Raw genomic sequence first — 20,933 nt, forward strand, 5'->3', positions numbered from 1 at the left:
ACTAGTTTTGGACATCGGTATAAGGACAGTTACCCCTAACCCTGAAGTGTTGCACCCAGACAGTTTATGGTGTATATATAAGGTCACTTGCCAAAAGAAAATAACTTGGATAATATCCATGACATATGGATGATGTGTGAGATAGGAAGGAAATCATTCAAAACCCAAGAAACAATAGAAACCACATTACACGTAACAAACCGAGATGTCAGCTTAAAACAGATGATCTTTCCTGCCCCCATAAACCTGGAGGCTATCAGGTTAGTGATGGTGCAGGTTTCCCACAACCCAGAACAGGCAAAGCAAATTCTAACGTTCATTCCAATCGAAATGGAAACACCAGACCTAATCGTGCCATATTTCTAATTTGGGCAGGCACACAATGGCGTTGCTGCAATGCTTGCCAGACGTCACTGTTGCGTTGTCTCAGAACTTAAAATTTGAGGTCTTGCGCTCTGTGTTGGTATAAGGCGCACTTGAAAGTATCTGGTGCTAATTTATTTTCCATCAATATCTTTTTACAGGCTATGTATGACAGTGTCTCAGTGAGTAAAGTAGTTGTCTTGCAATCTAAAGGTTGTGGGTTTGATTTCAGATATGGGCCTAGGGTAAAGTGCTTTGACTGGTCAGTATGTCTAGAGAAAAAAAAAAAACTCTTCATCTATGGAAACAAAGCAGTCACTTAAGCTGGACCTCACTGTTTCAATCATTTTGTGTCACGACATCCCACCACTCTGGTCCGTTATCCTAATCTGTTTCGTGTACCCATAAAATGCCGGCCACAAAAACTTCTGCAGCCGACCCAAAATAACCTTCCCAAACTGGCGTGTTCAATTGTGGCTGATTGACTGTCATGGTCCTATGCACACCAGCCGGTAGTGAACAAAAGCAATGCTCACGTGTCCTGCCTGCAGCACATGTAGCTGCACCACTGACATCCACGCTGGCCAATCAATAAACTATATTTAAAGATCCAGATCTGAGTAACTGAGAGAATATGGCTCAGGATAACAAAGGAGTGAATGGACGAGTCACCCTAACTTTGTTTCTGCTTATTGTGGCGTGTTACTATGTCAGCGAGGTTCTAGACAGGCAGCAGAGTGAAGTTAAAATGGGCTGCCCTGTCTGTGCCCGAGGCTGTTTCCTGTCAAACATGTGTCATCTCCTCTGATTCAGAAACGAGTGAGATGAGCGCATCAACAGTAAACTCGGATAGAAAGGATAAAAAGGCAAAGGTGGACAGGAAGACAGCATGATGGAAGGGGTCTAGGCGAAACTCGGCCGAAAAAACACCTAAATCAACCTAATGAACAAGGAGGAGCGGAAAATTTCAAGGGCTTTGACAAGTTGTGTAAACAAACAGAACCTGGAGCTAGGCCCAGTTTGGCTGACCTTCAGAAGTCTGGAAATCTGTTGCTTAAGACCACTTTAAAAAGATTAAAAGAAACTGACTTGAGTGACAAAATGTATCCAAGCCGGCTTCTGTGACAACCGACATTAGATTCCACACGGTCATTACTAATTAAACAAAATCAGGGGTGAGAACTTCTACAAGTGTGTGTGTTAACATGACAAAAAAGAGGGAAGATTTGCTTTCAGTCAATGGACCTGGGCATCTTCTATGCCCCTTCTCCATTAATTCCAACCCAGAGTGGTTTTGCTAAAGGTTGACTTGATATTTCGGCTTTTCCATCGGCAACATCGTTTATATGCCCAAAATAAATGAGTACGATCATGGTGTACATTTAGTATGTTTAGAATCGGAAGTGTTATTTTGTTAAACTTTATTTAACAATATCCTATGTTTCTCAATAATTCAGGTAGAAAGATTTAAGAAAAAGAGAAGTTAAGAATGTCCATTGGATGGACCCGCATCAGGTTGTTAGAACGGTTCAGAAATTACTGCACTCACAATTAAGCTACAGGTTCAGCAACTCATGCTGTTGGTCTCCCTAGGTAACAGGATGAGAGACATGGGGCGCACGTGCACAGTCAGGGCAATTTGCCATAATCCGAATAACACGACCAGAAAAAGTGTTTAGATGGACCAATTAACGATTGGCATAAAACACCCGTCTCATTCGGAATACAATTTTATTCTGATTGAACTTAATTAGATAACAATTTGCCCTGTTTACATGACCCTTTTTATAACGGTTGCCCCTTTATTCTGATTACTTATGTCCATAGAAACATAGCTACTGTTGATGTAACTAGAGCAGCACCGATTTCAAGAATCGGTGGCCCTTGAAAAATGTTACGTGTCGGACTCCCCGCAATACCTTGTTAGGCCGACCACACCCACTATTGAATCAAAACTCTGCCAAAAGGGAATACTCGCCATAAATACATATACAGGCATTTCTTTTTAATTCACACACACAAACTACTCTCCACGTTGATTTTGAACGTTTTACGCACGCAAATTCAATACCACGAGGCCCCAGTATAACACAGGTGAGTGCATGCTCCTTCTCTGTGCGCTCACGGTTTGTTTTCGAAGCGTCTGCAGCCCCTCTCATACTGGCGTGTGGACCTGTTTCTGCTTGCTTGTGTGAACTTTTGTCAGGGTGGTAAACACTGGAGAAAGTAAAATGCCTGAGGTCGGCTACTTTTTTAGGAAATCCCACCTTCTGAGACTTCATATATGCCTGATGGACCTGAAGTGCCGCAGAGCTGCCATCTTGGAACGTTTGCCCACTCTACTTATTTTAAACGGTTTGCCAGGCACAATGTAGTATCAGAATGTCTAATCAATCATAACTCGCTGAATACTAAACTGATTTTCACGCTTTTTTCGCTGCAAATCTTATAAATACAGCTATTATAGCTGCATTTATAAGGACTCAAGAGTATTTAAATATTCTTAGTACAGTAAACAGTAATAGAATCATCTGATGTGAATTTTTACAACTAACCTTGCCTGCAAGCTGAATCCTTGCAGCATTTGTGCGTTCACAAACACATGGGAATCCATCTTGTCCCACTTAACCATTCAAGAGTCAACCCAAAACGGGTTGACCAATCACATTGCAGTATTATGGTTTACGGAGGGACACACAGCTGTAACGAAAGCAAGAGCCCACAGCCGAGACTGGAGCATAAAACATGGCAGCGCAGGTTGGACGCACGCGTAGCTGCTGCCATCACATCTGTTTTGTCTGAATCCACAATTTCATTTTAGAAAGAAGAACAGTAAGAAGTGCCTCGACCAGAATGACTTGTGGTTTTTTCATGGTGCCTGCTGCTTACATCATTTGATACCACGATTGGCTAAAACCAAACTTCGATAGGCGGGCACTAGCTGTCGCTTCGCCCGATCAGCTTGGAAAGTTTGGATTAATGTCCCTCCTTGCCCCCCAAATGGATTCAATGATAGCAGACTCAGATTGATAACGTGTAGAACTAAACAGAGAGTGCTACACATTATCGATGTGGTTTGATGCCCGGTTTCTTTCCAACTCCTTTGTTTGAAATGTTTAACTGCTGGATGGGGCACTTCACATTTTGAAACGAAGATCTATCAATTCAGTGCAGGGTGATGGCGGGTTGAAGTACAGTGGTCTTATACAGAACACTATAAATCAGTCTTGTGCAAATCTAGAATGAAAACTGTAGCAGCTACGCAGAAAACCTTTATTTCATGTCTTGTTGTTTTATAATTGCTTGCTAATGGCAGATTACGTCAGTACTGGTACAGGCAGTTTGTTCCTTTGCCTTGCACTGACCAAACGCAGATGAAAACATCATTTAGGGTGGATAAGGTCGCCAATGATGGGAAAGTGCGATAAATAAACAAATACTTCATTAAACTTCATCTTCGCGCTTTGTGTCCCTTGTAAACTGAGTCACCGTCAGTAGTCTTTGCAGCTAATGGGGAAAAAAATTGAATTCATTATTTCCAGCTCAAAAACAAGGTCTTATAAAAAAAAAAAGCTGCTTCTAGCCTTCCTCTGCTGTTTCGCCGATGAAACGTCCTTTTACCTTACCGCTGCTCTATTTCCTATAACGTTTTCTATACTGCGTTAAACAACAAGCCTCACTAAATATTTTAGTGGCACAGTAAGCTCGGTTGTAAGGTAGCTAAATAATTAGCTAATTATTACTGCGGTCTAAGCAGTAATAATGTTTACTATGTGCAGGGATATTCTGACGACAAATAATTTGCATTAAACAGTGCAGCCCCAGAACAACACTAGTACGAGTAAAAAATATTATTACTGTCATGACATAATGTGTGATTAATGGAAACAAGGCTATGGGAACATACTCATTCTATTGAGCAAATGTTGTACGAACAATTGGTGCTGCACTAACATTAAAAAGCTGAAATACAACAAAATTTAAAAAAGCTAAAAAGGAAATGCGTACTTTTACAGAGAAATTTTATGAGGACAGTCAAGATTTTCTGCCTGATCACTTTGTCCTCTTTTCAGGGAACTTAATTTCTGAGGCACTGACACCTGCCCTGGTGATAAAGAACTGTTATGTGTCTCTGATGTAGCAAAGGTTTTATTGCACTTGCAATAATGAGCACAAGTGTTAATGGTAAAGACGTATGCCTGCAGCGTGCTTACTGGAACCTCAAAAGACCACGAGTCTATTGACTCAGAGGGCTGCAAATGCTACAAAGGTAATTACTGGGTATTATTTTAGGGTATGGGGGGGGGGGGGGGGGGGGACTGAATGCAAACTTAAACTACACATTTGTAGATTAATTGTAAAAACAAAAAAAGGGTTAAAACCATGTATCTATCCATCTTGTGTGTTTATAGCCCAAACAGTCTCAATAAAATACACACGGGCGTTTGTGGTTGTGACATGACCAAACGTGGAAAAGTTCAAGGGCGTAAAGGAATGTTTGCAAGGCACTGTATAGAATGATAAAAGGACAGTAACGTGGGGGTTCAAGCGCAAATGTTTTCTCATATCCTTGCAATTAAAGGAGCTAATCTGAGGGTCACATCGGCTTTGGAGGCCCATAACTATTGACTCTGTCAAAAGTTGCATATGTCAGCAAATCATGTGTCTCAGCATTCGTGGACCCTGCTCTGGGTTCTGGATGTGACCTGCCAGTTTCAGACTGAGTACTCAGTCACTTCCACTTTATCGTACCACAAAAAAAACTGACTATGGATTATTTAATAGTGAGGACATTTCATGACTTGCTGGACTTTTTATACACATGGCAACCAATCACAGCAGCGTACTGGAATTAACTGAGCTCTCTTGTGCGAGAACCAGTTAGTAGAAGCAGTCAGAATGCCCAAGGTGTTGGATTTTTTCTTTTTACACCAGAGGCCATGGAGAAGACTGGAAAACCGGAATTCAGTGATTTGGAAGACAAAGCGGACAATTTTGGCAACATAGGGCACATTCATTTTACCAATAATGACAGCAATCACTCATATCACAACTAAACAATATGCTGCTATGGGATTTAATGAGGGGAGTGAATACTTTCAGCAAAACACCGTATATAGTGTACATCATCACGCCACGAAGTACTTCAACGTTTAATTGCTTCTTCCTAGCAGCACTTCAGACAATCCCGCTCAGCCAAACCAGTAAGGACTCGGTAACGATTGCGATGGGATGTGGTCCTAATCGAGTGACCGTCGCCATGGAGACGAGGAAGGCTATCCCTGCCGAGCCGAACCGCTCTCCTCCGCCTTGACGTCTTCCCTCTGCTGTCAGCTTCGTGCGAACCCACCCTGCGCCCCGGACCACATCCCAGCCACGCGGCCTCAACCCGAAAGGTCGTGCTGCGGTCTGACGGCGCGGATGTGTGCGTGTGAATGATGGAGGCTGAGAGCAACGCAGACAGACAGACAGGGAGACGTGTAACGTGTGAATGTGATGAACTGAAAGCAAAGCGCGTTGCCTTACAGTCCGTGCAGTGCATAAGCGAGAGTCTGTGTGTGTGAGGCAGTGGCAGATAGCACAGTTGGCTGCACATGAGAGCACAGACAAACTCCCACAGGGTTAATCCCCCCATACTGGGCACCCCTCAAAAACACATTCACACACATACACACACACGCACAGAAAACACACAACTCCCACCCGTTAAATGTCCCTGCACTGACAGCTCCCTCCTACTCTCCCTCTCTCATCCTGCCAGAGCGGCTCAGCTCAGACGCTCGGTTCAGAACAGTGTGTACCTGCGCCGACAGTCACACAACACACAGCTTCAAGAATAATTTGAAATTACGACCGCGGTCGGGGCGGGGAACGCGGCTATGGGGGCCGAGCTTTTGTCGGCGAGGCGGAGAGGGCGACGCAACCGAGCGCACGTTTGTGCTGCTGCCGTTACCTGAGGAAGAACGACGGCAATGACACGGTTGCAGTCTGGAGGAAGGAAACGCACTTCTTCGAATAATCACAGTCATACCAGTTCTGTCGTCGTATAAAAAAAACGCTGCTTCTGCAGCGCTGCATTGAGACAAAAGAGGGAGCAAAACGTATCGCTACCGATCCTGCGATTCATTTCCTCATCGACATGTTTTCCAGTACAAAGCTTTACCGCAATATCTGTGGTGGAGGAAAAAAAAGTTGTTTTTTTCACCCACCATGTTTTCAAAAAGCTCCTGCAGTGTCGAGCAGAACTATTATGCTATAATACACAAATTACGATGTATTTTTTTTTTTTACGATTGTGCGCGATATACGAAGATAAAGTAGCACAAACGTGTGAAGCGGAGGGGTAAAAGAGGAACAAGTCCTTTGGTTTGCCCCGATTTAGCCATAATGACACAAAAATATGCTTTGACGTAAACCATCTCGATTTGGCTCTGATTGCATGTTTGGGTTTATTGTCCTGCTGGAAGGTGAACCTCCACTTTTCTGTCTCTGCTAAAGAAAGGCGTCCCCGGCAGCGCAACAAATGGATGGTGTGTTCAGGGTGATGTGCAGAGTTGACGTGTTTTCATTGTTGGCCAAAGATTACAAATTTGATCTGACCCGACCAGAGTTCCTTCCTCCAAACGTTTCTCCCCCACGTGCTCTAGCGGCAAACTGCAGACATACTTCTTATGGTTTTCCTTAACCAAAGGCTTTCTCCTTTGCTCTGTTCCAATAAAGAGCCGATTTGGAAGCTGCCGACTAATGTTTGTCCCGTCAACCGTAGCGAAGGATCTCTGAGGCGCCTCCAAAGTTATCGAGGACCTCCTGGCTCTTCCTCTGATTAATGCTGAGATGTTTATTGCTTAACAGCGTGACCTTGCTTTAAACTACTCCACAAATGTTTCCCTGACCTATCTGCTCTGTTTCCTCGGTCTTCGTGATGCCGCTTGTTTACTTCTGTTCGCTAACAAACCTCCGAGGCCGTCACAGAACAGCCGGATTTGTACTGAGATCAGATTACACACAGGAGGACTCGGAGCAGGCACTGGATTCTAATTAGGGCCACCAGGTTAAAAGGGAATGAATACAAATAAATCCTGTAGTTTTCAGGCTTTTATTTATTCTTATTTTGATAGTAATGTAAATTGCTTCTACTACACAGTGATGCACAACTTTGAGTTTGTCACATGAAACCTCGGTGAAACATTATACATAATATGACAAAACTCTAATAAGTTTAAGGGTCGTGATTATTTCTTTGAAAGGACACTTATGTCATTTTAATTATAAAAACATCAGACTTCTTTACTTGCTGTCAGTATGGGACTGAATACTGCAGCCGTTCTTCACCTTGCCATCTGTTGCCTTTCTTGCCGGGCCTCACTTTGAGCTGCTGACAGCCTCTACAGGACCCTCTTCACTAAATCAGGGGTGCGTTCACCAAAGGCGGAGGATGCCTTGGCGTCTGCCTAGAATGAATAGCTTCCCTCTTCAGCTGGGCTCTGACACCTACGGCATACTTCATCAGCTCCTGCCGAGTTCTAGGATGAAAGAGGCCTGCCGTTTGTTGATGTCGTAAAACCCACGTCGGCTTGAAATGCTTTTGTGATCAAACCTGACACCTCGGGTCGCACGGACAAGGCTGAATATGTTGAGTTTGGATGAACTCCCTCGTAAGGCCCATGAATTTTTCCAAACGCCTGCCAATCCACAGTATTCCTCTGTCATCCCCAACGTGGAGAACAGCAGATCTCTCTTTTAAAACAAGCTCTATTGTTGTCTCTCTTCTTCTGTTCCTGATCTTACCTATTGTTTACTTTATCTGATTTGTGTGTGTGTGTGCCGCCAACCCTTTGCCTGGGAATATTGTCGCTGCCTGCGCACATAGTGTATTCCGGAAAGATTAAGATGGGGAGAAAAACGAAACAAAATGTTGGAATGACCGAGCTAGAACTAAACCAACAGGAGACCTGTGAGGGCAGGCTATGGACAAGCAATCCCTTCAATGTCCGCTTGAATTTGAGAAACTGTTCAAGTAGAGAGGGTAAATATAATCTTGCTGAGATGTGCTACACTGAAGGACTCCTACCAAAGAAAACTGAAAGCTGAAGAAATAAACCAAAAGTTGTTTCAAAAGAGTCAAAGTTTAACAGAGTACTCAGTTAATTAGCTGGGTTATTGCATCCTTATTAATATCCATACTCCCCTAATGTTTTTGTTTTGTCAAATTATTCAGGATAAAACCCCCAGTGAAGATTGAAAAAGTCTTGGAATGATTTATTATTGAACAAATAATATTATCATTTCAACTGAAGTGTTCCTACTCTTCAGATCCACAGTATAGACATCTACGATGCTGTATACAACTCAGTTTTACCAAACACCAATATCCACAATACCACGGAACTTGGGGAAGCTTAATTAGGGAATGCTTCCACTCTATTGGTACATGGGTTCTTTCTTCAACTGGCCATAAGCAGGTGAAAGGTGTTGACCTACAAGAAGCACTGTAGCATGGTAGGATGTAAAACCGCTGGACTTCATCTGAGGTGTTTCATTAGACCCCATGTCACTCACTCAGTGAGCTAGAATCAGATGTAAGAACGGAAATTTAGCTTTCTTCCATCCTCTCACAGGAAAAGAATGAACTATGTACAGAAACTGAGCTTTATGCCATGGAGGAAATCTGCAGTATCACGTGTCGTGTTTTGTGCTTTGTGCTCATCTCGTGTAGTTTTTGTGCAATAAAACAAAAAGCAAATTAGGCGTTAAAATACTAAACTATTTTACATATTTCATCATATACAGGACAGCGACAATATTTCATAAGTTTTAAAGACAAATAATAAACGGAATTCCAGAATATTCTCAATCAGATTTACGCTAGGAGTCGGTGTTTTCCTCTTGTTCATTCTAACTTCTGAAGAAGACTACGACATCAATTTATGGACCAAATGATGATTAATTATGACTTATTTAGTTTTATTGATGCCTAATCAATTTGTTTGGTTCTGTTTACCTAGCTGCCTTTTGAGACTTAACCGCATGTTATTATTTTTATTTATTTATTTGGAAAAGGACAATGCATTTACATAATACACATACATATTTTTACAGATACAGAAACACAAGATTGTAGCCAAGGCTAATTTCCATCCTCTGCCCCCTGCCAGGTCTGGCCCAGCTATCCCCCTCGTACCTGGTCACTTGGCAACAGTTAACAAAAGTCATTAAAAACATACATTTAAACCACACAATCTCCCACAAAGACACATTTCCACTCAGCAACCCACCCTCGTTCTCATGCCCTCCACATATCCCTCCAACCCATATCCACATCCAATCCTCTATCCATACCCAGAACCCCCAAAATATCTTTAAACGGCCTGCAGACAAAAGTTATCTGCACCCTATCAGACTATAAAATACACATAAAATCGTAATATGATATAATATCATACTATGAATAAAGACAGAAAAAAATGTACTATTAGCTACTCCTTTGTTGGCATTGTTGTTAATTATGCTAGAAAATACACAGATTATGACTAAATTGTTGCTGGATTGTTGGATGACACGGCGCCTGATGACGCTATGTTAATAGCAGCTTTCTAGGGCAGAACTGTGGTTAAGTCAGATTCACTGGATAAGAAGCAACTCCACACAAGGGTTATATCAAGATGCTTCACTCAGGCTTCACCGAGATGTTTAACCTTATCTTCTATGCAACAAAAAAAAAATCTGTCTTCTCTTGTTGATTCTTGTACAAAAGTGACTTCTTTGCTGCCTTTGTTGTCACAAGACCACTATCTCAAAAGTCTGTATCTTGCTGACACTCTCCCTCTGACCTGCGACCAATTAAACAAGCAACACAATCCTTCACATCCGTCCGACAGAACAGACGTTTCTGGCAGCTGGCGGACACTCTCGGAGTCCACGAAGTTCTTAATGATCCAGAAAGATGTTTCTTTTAGCTGGAAGGCAGTTTCGTGCCTGCTTATGTACCTTTTAAGCCAATGAAGCTCTCTATGTCAAATGAATGTGCGCCTAACCGCTCTGCACAACAATCTAGGACTAAAAGCTATAAGTGGTGCTTTAACCATTCAATTTTCTGAAGAATAATGTAAAAAAAAAAAACTGGGAGCACTAGAATGGCCGCAGAGTCACCCAACAGGTACAATTCACTCTTTTCCTTTAGAGAAAATGTTTTTATGGTAGTTGCACTGCGACTGACCGGGCTTAGTATCAGTCTGTGCATCAGAGGAATATTGAGGCACGATGTTCTTCCAAAGATCTTTCTGATTTGCTTGAATGAAACGCGAGTCCTGGCATTGCTAATGAACGAAAGGCTTGGAACTGCTTGCCTTCCTCTGACTGCCAATGAGATGCTGGTTGAGCTCTGAGTGCTTCCAAATATGTGCGGTCACACAAACTGTTTAGCTGTAGTACTTTTCCACTGTTCCCTTTTCATGTTTACGGGATAGATTTGAGAGGCTTTTATGAGCAAATCAACTTTTTTTTGGGTGGGATTGCTGCACAGTGTGGAAGAGCTCTCACACACGGAACCTTGTTTAATGGTGTGAGGAGTCTTACCTCCAACTGAATGCTGATGTCTTTATTAACCTTTCAAGGAGTTTCATTATGTCAGTTGTGTTAAATCAGACTGAACATCCACATGCTGTGCATGGGTGCAACCCTCACTCTGCTAATACTACTTTTTACAGACTTTTTTGGACACTTGGGACACCTGCCAGACCTTTATTTGTGGATTTTTTTCTCGGCTTTTGACACAATTTAACCGCATGTTTTAATCCAAAGGCTCCACAAACTGTTTGACGTGCAGTAAATAACAATCTGCTGGGTTGGATCCTGGATCTTTTTTTACCAACAGGACACAGAGGATGAGAGTAAACCATTGTCTCTCAGATTAGACGTTCCCTGGGTCGCCTCAGGGCTGTGTGCTGTCACCTTTGCTTTTTATTCCGTATACCAACAGTTATCAAAGCAGGCGTGACAGCAGATTCATAATAATAAAATATTTGGACAATTGTGTTGTTGTTGGTCTCCTCCAGGAGAAAGGAAAGCAGCAACCGTCCGGTGACTGATGACCTCGTTCAATGGTGTAAGGAGTCTTACCTCCAACTGAACGCTAATAAGACCAAAGGCACGATCATTGATTTTTAGGAGGAAACCTCACAAGCACGAAGTCACTTTAATTAAAGGTCAGGCCATTGAGAGTCTGCATTCTTACAAATCTCTTGGGACTATTGTAGATAAAAATTTGAACTTTGAAGCTCACTGCGATTCTGTGTGGGAAATGGCTCACCAGCGTCTATCCTGTTTAAGGAAACTGCCGTTTTAATGTAGGTCAAACCATAATGACCCCCTTTTATCGTGCTTGCATCAGTTCTGTTTTGTCCTCTTCCATGGTGTCATGGTTTGGTCATACAGCTTTAATCGAGAGTAAAATCCCTCCAGCAGACGGTTAAAGTGTCGTTCAGACTGAGTGGAGAGTCAACAGTCAGTCTCATCCCTGCACAGCAGGCAGGTACAGCGGGTTGCCTCTTCTGCTTTAAATGATAACTCCCATCCTCTTGACAGAGAATTTCAGCTCCTTCCTGCTGGACGGAGATTCTTAGCAGGTGATCAGCAGATGTTGGTCTGGACCTAAGCTTAGCCATTCTAATATATGAATGTTTAGGACTGTTGTCCTGCTAGAGGATGACCCTCCACCTCATTCTCATGACTTTTTTAGCCTCTGAGGGGTCTTCTTCCTGGACTGGCCAGTATTTAGTCCCTTCCAACTTCTAATCACCTCTGACTAGCTTCCCTGCTGAAGCAAAGCAAACTTATGTTGTTGCCGCCACAAGTCTTTACAGCAGGGATCGTGTGTTCAGGGTGATGTTTACTGTGTCCTCTGCAGAGTTCGTGGCCAACCACATTAGGTATCAGTTTCTTCCAAAGTTCAGTTTTAGTCTGATCTAACCAGAGCTCCTTCTTCTAATTGTTTATGTCTCATACATAACTAGCGGCAAACTGCAAATAGGACTTTTCATGGCTTTCTTCTAACAACATCTTTCTTCTTGCCACTCTCTGTAAGGGCCAGATTTGTGTCATACAAAACTAATACATTTGAGATAAACAGATTATCTCTGCTGCTCCTCCAGAGTTAACATGGGGTTAACTTGGCTGCTTCTTTGATTACTGCTCTTCTTGTCTTATCTGTCAGTTTGTGGATGATGGCAATGTACCATATTTATATATACATACTTTGTATGTTTTGGAACATTTCACAAAAAAAAGTATCAAATGAGATGTTTAAAGCTCGGGACGTTTTATTACAACGTAATCCATCTTTATCTCTCTCCCTGACCTGTCTGCTGTGATCCTTGGTCTTCATGATGCTGTTTGTTCACCGATGTTCTCGGAGGCCTTCACAGAACAGATGCATTTAGACCGAGATTGTTATCCGCAGATGGACTCACTCCTTATGAATCAGGTGATTTTTGAAAGCAATCGGTTGTGATAAGATTTTATTTAGCACTAATGTGTTGGTTTATCCCATAAAATCTAATTCCTACAATAAACTTTGTGGTGTAATATATGAAGAAAACAAGCATTCACAGGGTGGGAACACTTAGCCAGGTCACCACAAATAATAAATGAAAGCAACTTTAAAAATGTAATTGTAACGAGGGAAGTCATTTGTTTCAAATAGAAATCTAGTTTCCCATAATCTCAACCTTATGGCCTAAGAGAATCCTGAATTGCTAATAAAACAACTGAACAAAACTTGTGCAAATTGGTTAACTATTCACATAATGACAATGGCATAATAACAACAGAGTGGGGCAAACGTGGGCTAGCTCAGCTGCTGTGTGCAATGTATTCACAAACCGGCTTCATCTGTGATCAATGATGGTGTTATTTAGCAAACTGACACATGGATAAGCAAGGAGGATTATACAGTATTGCCAACAACAGCAGGATCGCTGCCCACTATCTGCAGGACAGTGAAGGTGCAGGCACCTCCCTCCAAAGCTGCTGTGGATGCATTGACACATGTTGGAACTCCATGCTAAGAAGTTATATGGAACGTTTTTTCTTTTTTTTTTTTTTTTTTAGATTAACAATATTGGATTCACATAAAATGTTTATGTGACAACGCAATGCATAGCGTGATGATCTGCAAACAGCCGAGGAAAGAAAAGTGGATGTGTGCCTAGCGTGTGGTCAACACTTTCCCACAGCTGTCAGTCAACCCGTGCTTCTCTCTCCAGCTGGTTATCGAGCGTCGCAGGTCATTACGAGAGAACAGGAGGATCAATTCTGCACAAAAATCAAAACAAACCCAGACAAACACACACATGCTCTCTTACCAGGCGCTGTAAAGAGTGGAAGGCCAGCAAGGCAGAAGATTGAAGAGAGGAAGCTCAGGGATCACCAAGGAGGCCTGTGAGACCCCCTGCCTCTAATCCTCCTCTCCACTGTGCTTGACTGGGCTCTCCATCTCCACCCAGCTCATTCATCCCTGCACTCCATGTCGCCCCGCCAGCGCCTCAACATCTCTAAGGTCTTGTTATGGATTCCTTGTTGCTTCGCCTCCAAAAGGACTCTCTCTGTTCTTAAAAAGGCCATGTTCCTCAATTCCCCTATCATCTTTACCCCCCATTCCACCCTCTGATGCTCTCCTTTCTAAAGGGCAAGGAAAATGGGAAACATGTCTGCTCATTCTTATTTCCACCAAGAATCTCTCACATTTTGTTTCTTAAATCCTCTAAAACCCCTGTAATGCTTTCAGCTCTTTCTTTCAGTCACGTTCCGCGCAACTTCTTAGCATCTGCCGTGGGCACCTTCTCCGGGATCACACATATCTCATTTAGTTTTCCTCCCTAAATAACCTCCAGAGGGACCGGCTTACAACCTGACTGCATGGTAGAAACGAAGAGGTGCAACGCCGATTTAGAGTTGTGTGGTTAGTGCTTGGGGAGCAAGTGCAGAGGATGATTAATAAGCAGCTCTAACAGTGACATTCAGACCGACAGCTAATCCCCCGGTGGGAGTTTTTGTTCTTGTTAAGCAATATTCAACACAGGAGGGAGCGCGCTGAAGATCCAAAATTAATTTCTTAAAACCGCTGTCACTGTTGCCCCCAAGACGCTCTGCTCCATCCTCACCATCAGAAGCCACGATGGCTGTCAAAGGTGTACACACACCCCCCGTCAAAATGCCAGGTTCTTGTAATGTGACAAAATTAGACCATAATAAATAATTCAACGCTTTGTGCAACTTTACGGTAGCATGTATAATTCAACACCAATATATAATCGCAATATAACTTTATTCAATAACAGTGATATAGCATTTCCGATATTTCAATGCCCATTACAGTCTATGAGTAGAGCATTTGTTGCCGACTGATGTTCCGGGTTTGATGTAGTTTGATGTGTTTTATTTTTCTAAAGCAAATAATTGTAAAATATGACATTGGAGGGGTTTTATAAACATGGTAAAATAATTGTCATAAGTTTGTACAGACATCTGTTGTGGGAACTCTCGGTAGGCTTTCTGTGGCTTTTATTTTGCTCATATCGACATCGTAATTATATCGTATCGACCAAAATTAAGAAATATATGGTGATATAAGTTTTGGCCATATCGTCCAGCCCTATATTTATCCCGTAAAGTTTAACCGTAAAACAAACCATGTGTGAATGAAAAGCTGCAGTAACCTGGTTGAATTAACGTGCACACCCTTAAACCAATACTTTATTCAGCTGCCGTAAGGTCTGATGAAAGCAGACGGGAAATTTTGAACCACAGCTCTTTAAGAGGTGTTTGGCACACAGAAGCACAGCACATCACTTAAAGAGCCCCGTACCTTCAGTAAGAGATGATGGTGGCAGCATCGTGCTCTGGGGTTTCTTTTCGTCACATGGAACAGGTTTTCTGCAGAGGTGGATGAAGTCATCGACTAGTAAATACCAGTCAATTGAGACGGCAAACCTTCAGGGTGGCTGCAGGAAAGCTGAATCTGTAGCCAGATTTTGCTTCGTGGCACAACAGTAGATGCAAGCATATGTCCAGATCAACATCATGACTTCATTAGAGGATATTTGAAGTGTTGGTACAAACTAGCCAGAGTCTAGAACTGAATTCAACTAAAAACTAAATCTGTGAAGTAAATAAATAGGGGTGTGGACAAGACATTTCCTCACAATCTCAGATATCCTGAGAAGTTTTGCCAAGTAGAATGGGCAAATACTGTCAATATATGGAATGCTAGACTCCTCCTAAAGACAAAATGCTAAACCTAAATCAATATGTATTTGACCAAAGCAATAATTACTTCCTTTTTATTATTTCTGTTTATACATTACAAGAACCTGATATTGGGGCCGGGCGATAATTCAGCCCTACCTGATATCGTAACAAGGGGGTGTAGACTTTTGAGAGTTGCTGTGGGATCAATAGGCCACCGATTAAAGAGCACTTCAAACCCTTATTCTCTTAAACCGTTTTCTCCAGCATGTGGCCATTTTTAATGCGGATTCCAAGGAATCACTCTGGTTTTAGAATGAAATTCAACTCTTTAAATACGAAAACAATGACACCTACGGAGAGGCCATCAAGTGGTGTAGAGGCTACTGGCCTACTGCATGTTTCTGTTTTCATCCCAAAGATCTGAACGTCCAAAAGGAGTACGGACTGGCCCGGTCGATGACAGAGAAAACTGCACATACCTCTAAACTGTTTAGTTTTTGTTGTTGTAGAAATCAATCATTTCAAGAATGTCAGACAAGAGGCCAACATTTCCACTTTTATTTCCAGACATCAAAACAAGATTTGACACAGCTCAGAAGACAGCATGTCATGTGACAGACAGGTATTTTTGGGTCCCCAAGAGGTGTCCCGTTACATTGATTAGTCCAATAGCATGTAGAGCTGAATGTCAAGTATGATTGTGATATTTTTCTCTGTACAGAGTGCACTTCAATTTAATGGTGTAATCAACAGCAAAACCAGAAAGCTGTCTCAGGGTGCAAAACAGGCAACTGTGAAGCTGAGAGAGGACGGAAAACCAAGCAGACTAGCCAAAGACTGAACAACCCTTTGGAACGTCCAGAAAAGGAAACAAACCCCTGGGATGCCAAGTCACCTACATTAAATGGGTGGCCCAAGGAACACATCAGCAGATCTTGACAGAAACATAGTTTTCCAAAAACGTCAAAGTTTTATGGACCGATGAGACAAAGATAGGATTGGCTCATGATTCCAAAATTACGAGCTCAACTGTAAAGCACAGCAGAGCAAACATCAATGCTTGGGCTTGCATGACCTCCTCTGGGAAGGGCTTACTGATCTTCCTTGATAATGTAAGTCACAAAGTCAGCAGCAAAAGTCTACACAACCAAGGCATGAAAGGAGTTCATCAGGGCCAAGAAGTGGAAGGCTCTGGACTGACCAAGTCAATCTTCAGACTTGGAGCCCCAAAGAGGGTGCATTTTATCAGCTGACGAGGAGACAGAAGAGTCTAACTCTCCGAAACAAGCCACAACTAACGGGAACTGTGGTGAAAGCCTGTACAAAAAAACAATAACAAAAGAATGCAAAAGTTTGGTGATGTTAATGGGTCACGGGTTTGATGCAGTACCCACCGGATTTGTGAGTAGAAATGAACTATTATTGACAGTTTGGTGTTCCAATAAAAACAAGTCTGTCTTCTCAGCTGTGTATCAGCAAAACAGAAATCTCTGTAGCAGTAATTTCAGAGAGGAGTGTATTGGTAGGTTTACTTAGATAAAATATAACTAAAAGCATACTTGTCTGTTTTATGCGTCCTACATTCAAGGTAAAAAGTAAGTGGGAGTCGCCTGACTGGGTAAAACGAACTGGGTCCACCGAGGGTGCTTCACCGTAGTCACGGCACGGTGAAACAGTAACAGTAGTGATGGTAAGATGAAGATTCATGAAACCTCAGAAAAATGGCTGCCCGAAAGATCCAACCAAATTTGTTCTCATTTAATGACTCTGTTTTCTCCTGTGAGCAGAAGATAGTAATCCATTCAAACCATGCAGCTCTGTTTCCCTCTTATTAGCGTTGTGTTTTTTTTTTTTAATAATGTGCACAAGCCTCGACTGGCTGATACGCTCTACTTCATGCTCTATAGTTTAATGACAGGAGGAGAAAGTGAATGTGCTCATCGACAGAGAATAGCAGTGAAGGCAAAGAAATCTGCCCGCAGGTTACAGAAGATGCTACGATGCACAAAAAAAAAAATAAAAAATAAAAATGGCAGCAAGCTAGGAGTCTAACAACCTCCTGAGCTGATATACTCAAGGTTTCAAACATCATTGATGTCATCACTCACCCAAAAGGAAAGCCACTGTTCAATTACAGCTATAAGAAGTGCAGTTTCAAATTTGCCACAGGAGATGTAGGGGACACAGCAAATATGTGGACCAAGGTGCTCTGGTCAAATGAGACCAAAATTAGACTCTTTTGTCTAAATAGAAAATGCCCAGTCCCACAAAGAAGTAATACTGATCAACCTCAACACACCCACATGTGGAGATGTTTTCAGCAAAACAGTATGCAGAAACTTAAAGTGGCATATAATGGCGCATTGATTGAGGCTGCTTAGGATACCGAGATTGACTGGTGCAAGTGAACTATTTGTTGGTGTGGCTATTTACACTTTTTATGCTGAATTATGTAGCCTTATGTACAGCTGCATGTGTAAATAAGTTAATTCTACAAATGACATAATTTTAGTGCTGACAAATACTGCAGTAAGTTGAGTCAAGTATAAGTCCAGGATGTGAAACCACTGGCGTTTTAGTCTTTTGGCACATTTGTGATTTTTTTGTTATTAGACTTTATCTGAAGCTTTTATTTTATTGTTTCTTTTCGCATTTATTTATTTGTTTGTATGGCTGTTAATATGGACCTATTTGAGTCTTCAATAAAGTCATGATGTTAATGACACCAATCCCTCAAGCTAGTGGCACCATGATGCGGTGGGATGCTTTTTCACAGGGACAGGGAAGCAGGTGAGAGTGAATGAGAAGCTAAACGCAGCCATTTAGCGGAAGGAAACCTGTTAAAAGGCTGCAAAATACTCAAGACTGAGTGTGCTGTTTGCAACCAGGGCTACAATGGAAGGGCTTAGATCGGAGCATTGTAAGCTGTTAGAGCGACCTATACAAAACCCAAACCTGAATCCACTTGAGAATTTGTGGCAACACCTGTATGTATGCTCATAGACATCCTCCATCCAATTTGACTGAGCTTGAGATACTTTGCGGAGAAGAATGGCCATATTATGATCTACACACACACACAACACCGGTAGAGACATTGACTCAAGTTGCGGCATAGCTAGGGGAAGCACAAAGATAGTCTCTCATTGACACACACACACACCAGAATGGCAAACTGCTGGAAAGGCTGCAGCTCTATTTGTTTTCCGACTCCTGCCCTCGTACAATTTCAGCAGCGGCACAATCAGCAATCCTCAACCCATTTCTAATCAAGATATATTTCTGTTTAATAGAAAAATTAACCGCAGTTTAATGGAGCAATTACAATCAGGAGCGATGTTTCGGCTTGGCTGAGGGCTGTAATTGATTCAAACAAGTGCAGTAGATACTCAGAGAGCTTGTGAGATTAAATAGTAGATTAATCAAATAAAGTAAATATTGCAGCATGTGTGTGTGTGTGTGTGTGTGTGTGTGTGTGTGTGTGTGTGTGTGTGTGTGTGTGTGTGTGTGTGTGTGTGTGTGTGTTTGAGTGTGTTTGTCTGTTTGTTTAGACCAGCATGGATTCATTTCTGAGCTCCTCGTTCACCACAATTAGTTTGTGCCTGCTTTAAACTAGGGAATCAGGGAAGGAGTAATTGGATTTAAATGAGACATGTTCTCTGCTCATAGCTACCTAATGTTACGTGGAGCACAATCCCCTTACGTCTTCTTTTCTTCTGCAACTTCCGTTTATCTCATTTAAACATCCCTAAGTCTCTTCCCATTCTCTGCGCTTTAACAGCTTCCTCCCCAGACTCCTGCCCACCCCCACCCCACTGCAACAAGGTTTCCTCCAGTTAAGCTTATGAATTACATAACTGGACACACATCTTGTGCTGCTGGTCTTAGTGTATGTATTTGCACTGTTTTCATCAAACAAAGGAATGAACTACAATATGCATTTAATAATTTAGCGAGAGAAAAGCAAAAGGAGTTTGTTGGGGGAAAATGTTTACCGACACGTGTGTTTGCTTTAGTATAAACTGCAATTGCTAACATGTCCTGTGGTCATCTTCCATAAAAGAGAAGCTTATGTGGGGGGAAATAAAAACATATCCACTGTCCTGCGATGTCCACTAATCATAATTTTAATTTAAAAACAAAAATAACTTTGGTATTTTTCTACCTTGTGCTTTGTGAACTCCAAATGGCTTGTAGCTGGAATGCAAGATTCTATTCTAATTAATAAATTGGATTGACCAATAGCTTGTTGATGTGAGGTATTTGCTACAGACACGCAGCTTTCAAAACAAGACGGAGAGGATTGGCTGTGGAATGTTGAACATCTAACTCCTGCTACAATATGGAGGCAGAGCCGATATGGTTTGTGTTGGTTGTCAAACGTTTCTAAAAATATTAATGGTCCTCCAAAGTTTTTCACATTTTGCTGTGTTACAGCTACAGAATTCAGTATTTTGCTAGGATTTTACATGGATGGAGCACTGTGTGCCACCCCCTTTATTCTGATGGCAGAAAACGTAATCCAGCAGACTATATATATATATAAAATAGAGTAATTAAGTTTGAGATTGTGCTGTAACCAAATGTAAAACACTTGAAGGGGTGTGAATATTTTTTGGAAAGTACTCTTGACTCTTGGCTGCCAAGAGAACTTCTCAAAATATCAGAAATTTTTTTTTAAAATTCTTGCATGAGATGCAGGTTTACATCGTCGTGGTAGTGATATGGTGTCATATGGGCCTGATTTATTTATAATCTGCTCTGATGTCCCAGCACCAATGTACTGTTTAGCTTGGTTCATGGTAACGTCTTTTTATGACAACTTAATCAACTGTTTGCTTAATATGCTTTCACTTTTTTGTTTATAATAATAAGGTTTGGATGAGTAAAGGGGAAAAAAACACCTTTAAAGTCTGGATAGATGGCACTCACATTTTTAGCTTGTGTGCATTAATGTGTTAGCAAATTATTATTCTTTAATTGCCTATTATTTGAAGAGTATTTTTGGCTTAAAATGCCTATCTCTTGGAGCAACCATTTTCACACTATTAGAATAATCATCTGTTACACCTGCTATAAAACAATTCATAAAGAACATAAAGGTACAATGACTGCCTCCCTAAAACAATAATGTCTAAGAAAATTACTAGAAATAGTTTAGCAGCTAATATTGAATTTCTGAATGAATAGAACAGGGGGAAACAATTTCGGAACAAGCTTCAAGTGCTTCTGACGCTGTCTTAACAGTGAGACCACGGGCCTATAATATTATCCCATGGTTGGACTTGCCTCATGGGAGAATTAAATAAATGAAAAATTGGAAG

General features: G+C 41.7%; 1 protein-coding gene across 1 annotated transcript in view; it reads right to left on the reverse strand.

Annotated features, from left to right (window-relative positions):
- Positions 1-20,933, reverse strand: part of spata20 (spermatogenesis associated 20) — a 60,445-nt gene that overhangs the window by 1,716 nt on the left and 37,796 nt on the right. The window lies entirely within an intron of this gene.

Source organism: Fundulus heteroclitus, chromosome 10 (assembly GCF_011125445.2).
Source record: "Fundulus heteroclitus isolate FHET01 chromosome 10, MU-UCD_Fhet_4.1, whole genome shotgun sequence".
Lineage (NCBI taxonomy): Eukaryota > Metazoa > Chordata > Actinopteri > Cyprinodontiformes > Fundulidae > Fundulus > Fundulus heteroclitus.